Raw genomic sequence first — 12,920 nt, 5'->3', positions numbered from 1 at the left:
TCTATTCTTCGGCGCTGAGCTTTCTTTATATTCCAACTCTCACATCCATACATGACCACTGGAAAAACGATAGCCTTGACTAAATGGACCTTTGTTGACAAAGTAATGTCTCTGCTTTTTAATATGCTGTCTAGGTTGGTCATAACTTTCCTTCCAAGGAGTAAGTGTGTTTTAATTTCAGGATTGCACTCACCATCTGCAGTGATTTTGGAACCCAGAAAAAAAAAAGTCAGCCACTGTTTCCCCATCAATTTGCCATGAAGTGATGGGACCAGATGCCATGATCTTAGTTTTCTGAATGTTGAGCTTTAAGCCAACTTTTTCACTCTCCTCTTTCACCTTCATCAAGAGGCTCTTTAGTTCCTCTTCACTTTCTGCCATAAGGCTGGTGTCATCTGCATATCTGAGGTTATTGATATTTCTCCTGGCAATCCTGACTCCAGCTTGTGCTTCAGCCAGCCTAGCGTTTCTCATGATGTACTCTGCATATAAGTGAGATAAGCAAGGTGACAATATACAGCCTTGACATACTCCTTTCCCTATTTGGAACCAGTCTGTTGTTCCATGTCCAGTTCTAACTGTTGCTTCCTGACCTGCATACAAGTTTCTCAAGAGACAGGTCAGGTGGTCCAGTATTCCCATCTCTTTCAGAATTTTCCACAGTGTATTGTGATCCACACAGTCAAAGGCTTTGGCATAGTCAATAAAGCAGAAATAGATGTTTTTCTGGAATACTCTTGCTTTTTCCATGATCCAGCAGATGTTGGCAATTTGATTTCTGGTTCCTCTGCCTTTTCTAAAACCAGCTTGAACATTTGGAAGTTCATGGTTCACGTATTGCTGAAGCCTGGCTTGGAGAATTTTAAGCATTACTTTACTAGCATGTGAGATGAGTGCAATTGTGTGGTAGTTTGAGCATTCTTTGGCATTGCCTTTCTTTGGGATTGGAATGAAAACTGACCTTTTCCAGTCCTGTGGCCACTGCTGAATTTTCCAAATTTGCTGGCATATTACATGCAACACTTTCACAGCATCATCTCTCAGGATTTGAAATAGCTCAACTGGAATGCCATCACCTCCACTAGCTTTGCTCGTAGTGATGCTTCCTAAGGCCCACTTGACTTCACATTCCAGGATGTCTGGCTCTAGGTGAGTAACCACACCATCGTGATTATCTGGGTTGTGAAGATCTTTTTTGTACAGTTCTTCTGTGTATTCTTGCCACCTCTTCTTAATATCTTCTGCTTCTGTTAGGTCCCTACCATTTCTGTCCTTTATTATTCTCCACTGGAGAAGGGAATGGCAAACCACTTCAGTATTCTCACCTTGAGAACCCCATGAACAGTATGAAAGGCAAAAATATAGGACACTGAAAGATGAACTCCCCTGGTCGGTAGGTGCCCGATATACTACTGGTGATCAGTGGAGATATAACTCCAGGAAGAATGAAGGGATGCAGCCAAAGCAAAAACAACACCCCATAGTGGATGGGACTGATGATAGAAGCAAGGTTCAATGCTGTAAAGAGCAATATTGTGTAGGAACCTGGAATGTTATGTCCACGAATCAAGGCAAATTGGAAGTAGTCAAACGAGATGGCAAGAGTGAACATTGACATTCTAGGAATCAGCGAACTAAGATGGACTGGAATGGGTGAATTTAACTCAGATGACTATTATATCTATTATTGTGGGCAGGAATCCCTTAGAAGAAATGGAGTAGCCATTATAGTCAACAAAAGAGTCCGAAATGCAGTACTTGGATGCAATCTCAAAAACGACAGAATGAGCTCTGTTCGTTTCCAAGGCAAACCCTTCAATATCATGGTAATCAAGTCTATGCCCTGACCAGTAACGCTGAAGAAGCTGAAGTTGAACAGTTCCATGAAGATCTACAAGACCTTCTAGAACTAACACCCCCAAAAGATGTCCTTTTCATTACAGGGGACTGGAATGTAAAAGTAGGAAGTCAAGAAACACCTGGAGTAACAGGCAAATTTGGCCTTGGAGTACAGAATGAAGCAAGGCAAAGGCTAATAGAGTTTTGCCAAGAGAACTCACTGGTCATAGCAAACACTCTCTTCCAACAAGACAAGAGAAGATGCTACACATGGACATCACCAGATGGTCAACACAGAAATCAGGTTGATTATATTCTTTGCAGCCAAAGATGGAGAAGTCTATACAGTTAGCAAAAACAAGACCAGGAGCTGACTGTGGCTCAGATCATGAACCCCTTATTGCCAAATTCAGACTGAAATTGAAGAAAGTGGAGAAAACTGCTAGACCATTCATTCAGGTATGACCTAAATCAAATCCCTTATGACTATACAGTGGAAGTGAGAAATAGATTTAAGGGACTAGATCTGATAGAGTGCCTGATAAACTATGGATGGAGGTTCGTGACATTGTACAGGAGACAGGGATCAAGACCATCCCCAAGAAAAAGAAATGCAAAAAAGCAAAATGGCTGTCTGAGGAGGCCTTACAAATAGCTGTTCAAAGAAGGGAAGAGAAAAGCAAAGGAGAAAAGGAAAGATATACCCATTTGAATGCAGAGTTCCAAAGAATAGCAAGGAGAGATAAGAAAGCCTTCCTCAGGGATCAATGCAAATATAGGGTAAATAATGCCTATTTAAAGTGATTGTGGGTGAGGATAAAGTAAAATTGCTTCTGTGTATGTGTGTTTGTGTGTGTACACGTGTATGCACACACGTGGGCCTACAATAAGTAGGTAATCAAAAAGTTTGTTTAGGCTCTTCATGATCTAAAGGTATTCTAGTGTATCTTGGGATCTTCTGGGTTAGGGTAAAGCAAATGGTTAAAGAATGAAAACTAAACCACCTGAGGACAGTTGGGTGGCTTGGAAAAGAAAAGGTTTAAGGTAATTTCATACCTGAGAAAGGTCCTAGCAACAATCACAGAAAGTCAGAGTGGACTGGAAGGAAACTCAGAGAACCCTTATTTTTTCTATTACAAAAAGGGCTTGAGGACAAAGATGTATTTGCCTAAGACAATGTGGGACTGTGCACAGTTCTGACTCTGTTCTGTGACTTTTAACACTAAGCAGGCTTCCCACTGCAGGGCTTTATGAAGGCCACTCTTCATTCATTCTCTTACAATATAAAGGTCAGAACAAAAGGAAAACAGTACGATGGACCTGGGAAGAGAAAAATAATTTCTCAGGGAAGATTCCCATCTATCTTTTGGGTTCAGTGTATCTTGGTTCTTCCAGCTCCCACGTGGGATGGGCTCCCTTGTACCAGGACAGTCAGACTGAGGGAGATGAAGTAAGTGAAAAAATTTATGATCACTTATTCTTTAAGCTAACATCCTTTCCTAAATGTCATCCTTAAACATTGCTTTTCTTCCACAGGGCCATCCACTGAGGTCTTCACAGCCACTCCTACCTTGTGATGTAAACACACAGATGTACTATACACTCTACCACAAAAACTGTCTTTTTATTAGTTACTAAAATCCAATGAGCTCTTTGTCTACGTAGGCATCCTGAGTTTTTCCTTCTTACTGTTCATTTTTTTTTTAAGTTTTATTTAGTAAAGTCATATATAGTTATTATAGGTTATTTTGATGATGTACTTGTTAAATCTTTACTTTTTATATTTTTAATTGGAGGATAGTTTATAATATAACTTATTGTAGCTTTACAATAAGTTATAGCTTTACAATATTGTGTTGGTTTCTGCCATATATTAACATGAATTAGCCACAGGTATATATATGCCCCCTCCCTCTTGAACCTGCCTCCCACCTCATCCCACCCCTCTTAATCTTCCTTTTTTTATGAAGATTGTTCCATGTGATTTGAAGCTACAAAATACATCATACCTCACTTTCAAAGTGGGAGAATTTGAATTATCTTGAGGAATTTTTATGGGATTAAAAAAAGATGCATCTAAAATTTTAGTGTCAAAGATACATATTTGGGAGGAAAAAGGAAAATGTCTCAGCATGACAGGTGAAAAAAATACCATAAAACCTAGTCAGTCCAGTTCCCAATTGTTTCTATGTCCAACCATAGATACTGAATTACCTAACATGTGTTCTAGGAAGAAATCAGACTTTTCATTGTGAAAATGATCTATTTATTTCAAGGTTTCTTGGCTTTGCCAGTAACAGAAACTTGCTTCACTACACACATGACTTGAATGTGCATATACTCAAGGGTGAGGCAAGATAGAGAAATCTGCGGGCTCATCACAGCAATAGCCTCCAGCTTTATTTTATTTGTAGAAAATAGCAGCAATGGACAAATAGGATACAACTGATAGCATAGCAAAATATAAAGCATTTTATGGTTTAAACATCGCCATAAATAAAAAACTGCAACATAAAAGTAAGTCAAATCCACTCGTGAATTTTCACATTTTTGCCACAATAACTGTCATGTCTTAGAGTATTTAATTTCAGTCTTTACCCTTACTTCATTATATCAAAAGGAAGAGTGTTGAGTTGGGGCTGAAGTATAGGAAAGGGATAGCTCTTCAGGTTGAATTTGTAGCAGAAACAAACAGGAAGTTAATAAGATAAAACAATAGGAATAAACATGGGGCTGATCTGGATCAGGCAAGGCACAAGCACAAACCTTGGTATCTTGTATGGTTTCCTTTGGCTGAAGCCATGAAATTCCAAGAAAATACTTTGTGACATGCATTATACTCTCCATTACAATAAATCAGAGACTAATGAGTTCATATTTCAATGAAGGAGAAAAAATTAGGTGCCATAGTTAAAATAGTAGTTCATTAATATGGTAATGGTAACCCTGTCAGTCTAGGACAAGCCAGTATAACACTATTACTTGAATCCTAAATTTGCTTGATATAATCTTCTAATTGTTTCATCCTCAAATTTCATCCATCATCTCTAGTATTTCCTTACTGAGGTATAATTTACCAGCATTAAAATGCACAAATTTCAAGAGCACAGTTCAGTGGGTTTTGGCAACTTTATATACTAGTGCAGCCAGTACCATAATCAAAATGGTACATTTCCATAATGTAAGCACGTTCTTTCCTATACTGATTTCTATCATCCTAGCTTTTATTTGGTTATTTTTGATTCATATATATAGAACCATACAGTGTGTACTCTTCTAAATTTGAAAGTGTCAGTCTCTCAGTCATGTTCAACTCTTTGTGATCCCTTGGACTGTGTGCCTGACAGGCTCCTCTGTCCATGGGATTCTCCAGGCAAGAATACTGGAGTGGGTTGCCATTTCCTTCTCCAGGGGATCTTCCCAACCCAGGGCTGGAACTGGGATCTCCTGCATTGGCAGGCAGATTCTTTGCCATCTGAGCCACCAGGGAAGATCTTTTACATTTGCTTTCCTTCAATTAAAAAAAAAAAATATGAGATTTATCTGTTCTTGTATGCATTGCATTTTTCTTTTTATTGCTGTGTAGTGTTCCATTGTATGAATATATTACAATTTATTTATTCATTCTCAAATTGAAGAAATTTAGATTTCCTCCAGTTTGGGCTATTATAAATAAAGCTGTTATGAACATTCTTACATAAGTCTTTATATGTATATATCTTTCTTCTTGGATGAATACAAATAGGGGATAATTGACTTCACACATTTTATTCTCAGACTCTTGATTAATCTTTTGGTAAACTGGGTCACATATTAGAATGCTGAAAGGTTTGGTAAGCATTATGTATCTTAAAAAAATGGTGTCTCTCACTGTTTGCAGATGACATGATCCTCTACATAGAAAACCCTAAAGACTCCACCAGACAGTTACTAGAGCTAATCAATGAATATAGTAAAGTTGCAGGATATAAAATCAACACACAGAAATCCCTTGCATTCCTATACACTAATAATAAGAAAATAGAAAGAGAAATGAAAGAAACAATTCCATTCACCATTGCAACAAAAAGAATAAAATACTTAGGAATATATCTACCTAAAGAAACTAAAGACCTATATATAGAAAATTATAAAACACTGGTGAGAAGAATCAAAGAAGACACTAATAGATAGAGAAATATATCATGTTCATGGATCGGAAGAATCAATATAGTGAAAATGAGTATACTACCCAAAGCAATCTATAGATTCAATGCAATCCCTATCAAGCTACCAACAGTATTCTTCACAGAGCTAGAACAAATAATTTCACAATTTGTATGGAAATACAAAAAAAAAAAAAAAAAACCTCGAATAGCCAAAACAATCTTGAGAAAGAAGAATGGAACTGGAGGAATCAACCTGCCTGACTTCAGGCTCTACTACAAAGCCACAGTCACCAAGACAGTATGGTACTGGCACAAAGCCAGAAATATAGATCAGTGGAACAAAATAGAAAGCCCAGAGATAAATCCATGCACCTATGGACACCTTATCTTTGACAAAGGAGGCAAGAATATACAATGGAGAAAAGACAATATGTTTAACAAGTGGTGCTGGGAAAACTGGTCAACCATTTGTAAAAGAATGAAACTAGAACACTTTCTAACACCATACACAAAAATAAACTCAAAATGAATTAAAGATTTAAACGTAAGACCAGAAACTATAAAACTCCTAGAGGAAAACATAGGCAAAACACTCTCCGACATAAATCACAGCAGGATCTTCTATGACCCACCTCCAAGAATACTGGAAATAAAAGCAAAAATAAACAAATGGGACCTAATTAAACTTAAAAGCTTCTGCACAACAAAGGAAACTATAAGCAAGGTGAAAAGACAACCTTCAGAATGGGAGAAAATAATAGCAAATGAAGCAACTGACAAACAACTAATCTCAAAAATATACAAGCAACTCCTACACCTCAATTCCAGAAAAATAAACCACCCAATCAAAAAATGGGCCAAAGAACTAAATAGACATTTCTCCAAAGACATACAGATGGCTAACAAACACATAAAAGGATGCTCAACATCACTCCTTATCAGAGAAATGCAAATCAAAACCACAATGAGGTACCATTTCACGCCAGTCAGAATGGCTGCGATCCAAAAGTCTACAAGCAATAAATGCAAGAGAGGGTGTGGAGAAAAGGGAACCCTCTTACGCTGTTGGTGGGAATGCAAACTAGTACAGCTACTATGGAGAACAGTGTGGAGATTCCTTAAAAAACTGGAAATAGAACTGCCTTACGACCCAGCAATCCCACTGCTGGGCACGCACACCAAGGAAACCAGAATTGAAAGAGACACATGTACCCCAATGTTCATCGCAGCACTGTTTATAATAGCCAGGACATGGAAGCAACCTAGATGTCCATCAGTAGATGAATGGGTAAGAAAGCCATGGTACATATACACAATGGAGTATTACTCAGCCATTAAAAAGAAAACATTCGAATCAGTTCTAATGAGGTGGATGAAACTGGAGCCTATTATACAGAGTGAACTAAGCCAGAAAGTAAAACACCAATACAGTATACTAACGCATATATGTGGAATTTAGAAAGATGGTAATGATAACCCTGTATGTGAGACAGCAAAAGAGACACAGATGTATAGAACAGTCTTTTGGACTCTGTGGGAGAGGGAGAGAGAGAGGGCAGGATGATTTGGGAGAATGGCATTGAACCATGTATAATATCATATAAGAAATGAATCACCAGTCCAGGTTTGATGCAGGATACAGAATGCTTGAGGCTGGTGCACTGGGATGACCCAGAGGGATGGTACGGGGAGGGAGGTGGGAGGGGGGTTCAGGATGGGGAACACGTGTACACCCGTGGAAGATTCATGTTGATGTATGGCAAAACCAATACAATATTGTAAAGTTAAAAAAAAAAAGTAATAATAAATAAATGATTAAAAAATGGTGTGTTTCTTTAAAATCTATGTAAAATATATTTTTTAAAATATATACATGGATGACAAACTTTTCAAATCCATCTCCACTCTCATCATCTATCAATGTCATTGCTTTAAGCTAGGTATTATCATCATTCACCTGGGATATGCCACCTTGAGGTAGGGATGGTATGTATCTTTTCATCATTATGATCCCAGTGCCTGGCACATGGCCAGAAGTTAGTATTTTTCAAATAAAATGTGTGCTTCTTCTGAGTCACTCAAATTTAACTTCACTGGTGCAGTTTAGTTATTCCCTCTTATCCACAAACCAGCCTCATCAGTGCAAGGTGAAAAGTTACAAGAGCAAGAAATTAACATTCAAATCCTAGATGGAGCTGATGAGGTAGTAAAGACAAAAATGATACCCAGCACATTAACCAGATGATTCTATAAAATGATACTATAACCACACTATAAAAAACAATAAACCAAGGAGTAACAAGTCCAAATGGGACATTACTTGACAAGTGTTGAAGATGTTAAAGTTGAATAAATCAGAAGCAACACCCCTTCACAAAGGACACTGAGAAAATCGTTGGATTTATATATGTCATTGATTGCTGAATTAACTTTATACATATCACTGTCACCAGGACTATTCACCAGGAAAACGTGGTACTGCATTTCAATCAAGCCACCAGGTGATATTTTTTAGGTGGAAACTGGAAAGACCCTACATGCATGCAAACACACCTCCAAAAGTTAACACTGGAAGATTCTTGCAAGAAGTGGTGATCATCATTCAGATGTACACAGCTCTACAGGCAAAAATTAAGCATTTTATGGGTCTCTTCTCTTAAATTCACTCTTTGGAGCTTATAAAATTTCATTACAATGTGGCTGCTCAAGGACCATATTCTCCTCTGAATTTATGCCTTTGCTACAGAGATTCTCTCCCAGATATACCATTCTGTGCTGCCCTCTTGTTGACAAGTTCTTTCACACTCTACATCCAACTCATTGAGAAATCCATTGACCTTCAGCATACATCCAGAAAACAACTAGTTTTCTGCACCTCTTCCCTATTCCAAGTCATCACAAGGGCTCACCTGTATGACTACAATACCATTCTACCTGGGTTCCTGACTTCATTCTTGTTCTTCAACAGCTCAACAGCTTATTCCCAAGCTGACAGCATGATTCTTCTAAGAGATAAGCTGGATCATTGTTACTCTGTTTTCTTCCAAATTCTTCACCTCCTTTCATTCCACTTCTTTACATCCCACACTATTGTGACTCAGGCCTCCTTAATATTACTAAAACATTCCTGGATATACTTATTCTCTACAACTGCAATGGTATTTCCTCCTTCAAGTCTCTGTTCAAATGTTCCCTTTCAATAAAGGCTGCTCAGACCCCCAATGAAATTCCAACCCCTGCTCCCTTTCCAATCCTCACACCATAGTCTTTGCCATATTTTTTAGACTCACCTATTATATATGTTATCTATTGTCTCGTTTCCCTATCTTCACAAAGGCAGGATCTACAAATTCTTATATATTTTGTTCACTGATATATCCCAAGTGTATGTTTAGCATACAATATGTACTCAATAAACATTTGTTGAACAAATGAAAACTTTGCATTAGATGCTTCGGTAATGAAGGCCTTCCTTGAGGTTGACTTCACTATGGAAAATTTAGAAAATATATTGAGAGACACTGTTAGATTTATTGTTGAAGGCCAATTTTTATATTACATGTAGAATCTCAGGTAAAAGTTATTGTACCCAGAAGTGGAGGAGGGCTTTTAAAGGAAGAAAAAAATATGCAATTTGTCTAGTATTATAATATTGTTAGGAATTTATCAAAATGGAGAACAGTAAGTTTTTCTTTACTCTGCAAGAAAAATGCTATCATGTTCTGGTACTGATATTTCTCATATCCAGTGGTCCATGGCATATTGGGACAAATGTGGGCCCTAGAGTAAGAGAGCATACATCATATTGTTCAAGCACTGAAATTATCCTAAGAATTTATAGCATCATATCTAAAACAAAATATGTGTTTTCTACAAATTAGTCTTTCATATACTACTCACACTTGCATTTAAATACTATTTTCCTTTAAATTGACATGTTAAAAAAATTAAGTATATCTATCCAAACAAGTGAAGCTTTACATCACTACCATAAATGGAAAATTTAAAATAAAATTTTAAATAAATACTTAAAATAAAATTTAAATAAAATAATACACAAATAAATACAGAGGAAAATAAAAAATATATATAATGAAAGCAAATAAATTCTAGCAGATACTTTTGTTGGCCCAATACTTTGGGTATGAGATCTTCACTTTCTTTATTGAAAATGGAGGACATAAAATGTTAAAAAGATATGAAAATGTACAACACAAAAACAAAACTTTTTTGACAGCACCAAAAGAAAAGAAAGAGAATTTAGAAGGGCTAACTGTTTCACTATGTGATTCAGGATTACTTAATTCTGCATCCAGATTTCCCCTAAAATCATCTCTGTGTCCCTAGAACCTTAGAGTAGTTTAGCGTTGGCTCTGGAGTCCAAAACACAGATTTAAATGCCAAGTCCATCACTTACCAACCCTGAAAACTTGACCTGGAGCCATTTTCCCTCACTTGTGAAATGGGGGCAATAGTGACTATTTTGAAGACTGATGTGACAGTAGAATATGAGAAACAGCTGAGCAAGCACTCTTAAATATTGGTACTCTTCTGGCCCCACTATAGGAGTAGCCGTGCAGACAACCCACAAACTGGAGAACAATTATACCAAAGAAGTTCTTGCACTGTGCAAAGTCAAGTGGGACTTAGGAAGCATTAGTATAAAGCTAGTGGAGGTGATGGAATTCCAGCTGAGCTATTTCAAATCCTAAAAGATGATGATGTTAAAGTCCTGCACTCAATATGCCAGCAAATTTGGGAGACTCAGCAGTGGTCACAGGACTGGAAAAGGTCAGCTTTCATTCCAATCCTGAAGAAGCATAACGCCAAAGAATGTTCAAAGTACCACACAATTGCACTCTTTATCACATGCTAGCAAAGTAATCGGATAAGGCAATGGCACCCCACTCCAGTACTCTTGCTTGGAAAATCCCATGGACGGAGGAGCCTATTAGGCTGCAATCCATGGGGTCGCTAAGAGTCGGACACGACTGAGCGACTTCACTTTCACTTTTCACTTTGATGTATTGGAGAAGGAAATGGCAACCCACTCCAGTGTTCTTGCCTGGAGAATCCCAGGGACGGGGGAGCCTGGTGGGCTGCCATCTATGGAGTCGCACAGAGTCGGACACAACTGAAGAGACTTAGCATAGCAAAGTAATGTTCAAAATTCTCCAAGCTAGGCTTCAACAGTATGAGAAGTCCCAGATGTTCAAGCTGGATTTATAAAAGGCAGAAGAACCAGAGATCAAATTGCCAACATCCATTGGATCACAGAAAAAGCAAGAAAATTCCAGAAAAACACTTTTGCTCGATTGACTAGGCTAAAGCCTTTGACTGTGTGGATCACAATACACTATGGAAAATTCTTCAAGAGATGGGAATACAAGACCACCTGACCTGCCTCCTGAGAAATCTGTATGCAGGTCAGGAAGCAACAGTTAGAACTGGACATGGAACAACAGACTGGTTCCAAACTGGGAAAGGAGTACGTCTAGGCTGTATATTGTCACCTTGCTTATTTAACTTATATGCAGAGTACGTCATGTGAAATGCTGGGCTGGATGAAGCACAGGCTGAAATCAAGACTCCCAGGAGAAATATCAATTAATCTCAGATATGCAGATGACACCATCTTTATGGCAGAAAGAGAAGAGGAACTAAAGAGCTTCTTGATGAAAGTGAAAGAGGAGTGAAAAAGCTGGCTTAAAACTCAACATTCATAAAATGAAGATCATGGCATCCAGTCCCATCATTTCATGGCAAATAAATGGGGAAACAATGGAAACAGCAACAGACTTTATTGTCTTGGGTTCCAAAATCACTCTGGGTGGTGATTGCAGGCATGAAATTAAAAGACACTTGCTCCTTGGAGGAAAATCTATGCCCAATCTAGACAGTATATTAAGAAGCAGAGACATTACTTTACCAACAAAGGTTCGTCTAGTCAAAGCTATGATTTTTCCAGTAGTCTTGTATGGATGTGAGAGTTGGACTATAAAGAAAGCTGAGGGCCGAAGAATTGATGCTTTTGAACTGTGGTGTTGGAGAAGACTCTTGAGAGTCCCTTGGACAGCAAGGAGATCCATCCAGTCCATCCTAAAGGAAATAAGTCTGGAATAGTCATTGGAAGGACTCATGCTGAGGCTGAAACTCCAATAGTCTGGCTACCTGATGCAAATAACTGACTCATTTGAAAAGATCCTGATGCTGAGAAAGATTGAAAGCAGGAGGAGAAGGGGACAACAGAGGATGAGATGGTTGGATGGCATCACCGACTCGATGGATATGAGTTTGAGGGAGCTCCGGGAGTTGGTGATTGACAGAGAAGCCCAGCGTGTTGCAATCCATTGGGTTGCAAAGAGACGGAAACAACTGAGCAACTGAATTGAACCGAACTGAAATGCTGGAGAGAGTGTGGAGAAAAGGGAACCTTCCTATACTGTTGGTGGGAATATAAATTAGTACAGCCACTATGGAGAACAGATGGTTGAATGGCATCAACTCGATGGACATAAGTTTGAGCAAGCTCTGGGAGATGGTGAAGGACAAGGAAGCCTGGCGTTCTGCAGTCCATGGGGTCGTAAAGACCAGACACTACTGACTGAATAACAAAGAACTCTTCTGGTCAAAAAAGAGTCTTGGAGTTTAGTATCAATGACTAAAACCCTGTTCAGGCCATGCTTGCATCCTCACTGTCAAGGGCTCAAAGTTCTATTTGATGGGCTTATGGTTTATATTGTATAATTGACATTTATGTCAATATGTTATCATAGTTTGGTGGTTTGAGTGGAGTGTGACAGTAAATGCTAGGTCAAGTGAGTCTGTTTGGGGAACAAAGATGATCTCTCAGCCTTTACAGTTAAAAATGTTATCTCTGCCAGAAGAGGGCTGGCTCAGAGTATTCAAGATATAAAACTTGGCTTGGCTGAC

At 38.3% G+C, this 12,920-nt stretch overlaps 1 protein-coding gene across 1 annotated transcript in view; it reads right to left on the bottom strand.

Annotated features, from left to right (window-relative positions):
* Positions 1-12,920, bottom strand: part of CPNE4 (copine 4) — a 690,441-nt gene that overhangs the window by 398,972 nt on the left and 278,549 nt on the right. The gene's annotated exons all lie outside the window — the stretch shown is intronic.

The sequence above is a fragment of the Bos mutus genome, chromosome 1, assembly GCF_027580195.1.
Source record: "Bos mutus isolate GX-2022 chromosome 1, NWIPB_WYAK_1.1, whole genome shotgun sequence".
NCBI lineage: Eukaryota > Metazoa > Chordata > Mammalia > Artiodactyla > Bovidae > Bos > Bos mutus.
This window is presented reverse-complemented; position numbering and strand designations above follow the sequence as displayed.